Source organism: Meleagris gallopavo, chromosome 4 (assembly GCF_000146605.3).
Source record: "Meleagris gallopavo isolate NT-WF06-2002-E0010 breed Aviagen turkey brand Nicholas breeding stock chromosome 4, Turkey_5.1, whole genome shotgun sequence".
In the NCBI taxonomy this organism is placed as follows: Eukaryota; Metazoa; Chordata; class Aves; order Galliformes; family Phasianidae; genus Meleagris; species Meleagris gallopavo.
In genome coordinates, this window is record NC_015014.2 from 39,688,035 (window position 1) to 39,690,533 (window position 2,499).

Consider the following 2,499-nt stretch of genomic DNA (forward strand, 5'->3'; position numbering starts at 1 on the left):
TGATTCTCATGTCCCTGTATTTGTGAAAGAAGTGTGAAGATGCATGGATCTGACTAATCTGAGCAGCAATACTTTGAAAAAGAAGAGAAACAGATTTCTAAGAACTAAAATTATAAAATTAGTTTGAACCTAGAAGGTGTCCCTAAATTTTTGTTCCTTTTGCTGAGAACTAAAGCCATGGAAGATAGATCAGGTCTGTACTAATGGGCAGCATCTTTCAGCTGCCTGACCTTAACTTAGCTGGCTACGTTCTCAGGAGTAAGCCAAATTATGCCTAACCTGCTTGAGAGGCTGCAGACAATTCTCTGTTGGCAATAAAAGTCAAAGAAAATGATGAAAGAATTTGTATCTGTGCGTGACAGCTGGTGGTGCTGGTAGACACCTAAGCAGGGGTAACACCAGCACAGTTCGGGGGAAACCCTGGACAATAACCAAGATTGTCTTTTTCAGAGAATGTACACTAACCAACAGCTAACAACCTGAGAGCTGCTGAAAAGGGAGATCATGGTAGCGCAGAAAATACACGTAACCAATATACTATCTCCCACGGTAAAAACATAGCAGTTAAAAAATCCAGTAAAACCTGATGTAAGCGACAATGACAAAAAACAAACCAGGAAGGGCAGACGTACTTCAGTGTGTGGCATTTCAACTGAGTTAGGCCATGACATCAAAAACAACCTTCTGCAGCAGGCAGAAGGACAGCGAGAAGAGATGGGATGCCCTGGAAAGATAACCTTTGAAAAACATTTTTGTCCTTTTAGAACTTGATTATAGGCTGAATTCGGGGCTATATTTGATTACAGCCCAGAATATACCTCAGAGATGCCCAGAATGTGCCCTGCGCTAGGGCAGCAGGGCTCAGTCCTGCAAAGAGCTAGGCCATCTTACCTCAGTCAGTGAGGATGCTATTTCACACATGCAGGGCATTTTTTGTTCTTCCAAGACATAAAAAGTTCAAAAAACCTCCCTATAGACTATGTGGAGTTTCCTAATGCAGTTCTCAGCCTGGGCTAACTAACTTGCTTTCCCTTAAGCTCTTTGGCATCTCATTTGCAGCAAACCCACAGCTGATTTTTTGCTCTGATGTTAGATTAAGTTTACTGATTTGGAGATCTATGCAACAGTGCCACCACTGCTGAGGGAAGGCTCCTTTCCTCCTGATAAACTGCGTTAAGAAACTGCCAGAGCTCAGTTAAACCAATACTGACAATATGATACGCCGATGGACAGCTCTGCTCTGTATCACGCAAACTGGCTGCTGAGTGCTAGTTCAGATGATTCGATAGAAACTTTCAACCCGAAGGTAACCCACTCACAGCTGTTCAGCTAGCATGTACCTAGGGCTAACGTGGCAAATAAAACAATCACTGGGATTTACCATTAATTTGTACAGAAATAATTTGATTAGTTAGATACCGCATGCCTCCTCTCTGTGCTTTATTTCTATACAATCTGAAATAAAAATTCTCTACAGTGAGGGTGGTGAGACACTGGAATAGGTTGCCCAGTGAGGTTGTGGATGCCCACTCCCTGGAAGCATTCAAGGCCAGGCTGGCTGGAGCTGTGAGCAACCTGGTCTATAGGGAGGTGCCCCTGCCTGTAGTGGATTGCTGGAACTGGGCCACCTTAATGGTCCCTTCCAACCCAAACCATTCTACAATTCAATGAAAAACTTAAATCTAAAATTGATCCAGCTTTCTAGCCCTAGATCTTCTGAATTAACTATAATTTTTCCACCATTCCTACTTTGCCAAAATTAACAAGGTTCTGAGCTGCAGTAGAAAGAACATGTAAGAAAACAGGCACCACACCAACATTTACTAATGCTACCTGAAAGGAAGACTGCTGCAATACCCACTGCTACACTCTTTGGCATTTTCCGTCACTTCTTCACAGGATGACAGAACTGTGGAAGGATGCTGAGCACGGTTAGGGAGAAAATGAGAAAAAAAATGCAGAGCTTTTACAATTCATCTCTGACTAAAAGAGAGAACATTTGAAATCCGATATGGAGAAGCATTGATTTTTTTTTTTCTTTTCCTAAAGGAACACTGAAAATGAAAATGATACTAATCCACCTTTTCAGATACAGGAGAAGAGCTGGCTAAGAACATTTGTGAGGCCTGTCCATGCAATTTCCTTGATTCCAAAGAGGACAGGATGCTAACTGCATACTGTAGTTAGATCTTCATAATTCACAAGTCACAGTGGAAAAAGGGGAACCTCCATTTGCCCCAGAGTTTTCTCTTTGCTGTGGAAGGTTAAGACGAGTCTTTCTGCTGTCAATTCTATAATTCCTCTGTAAGTTTAGATCTCTAGTTATAAATCTTCTAATTAAACAAGTCTGCAACAACTGTGGGGGGAATAAAAAAGCAAATTTTAAGTACAGGGCACTCTAGATGAGATAGGAAAGTGCACAGAGAGCACGTTGTGCACTCTGCTGGTGGGATGCACCGTACTCATTTTACAGAAAAAACAACTTCTAGGTGGAATCTG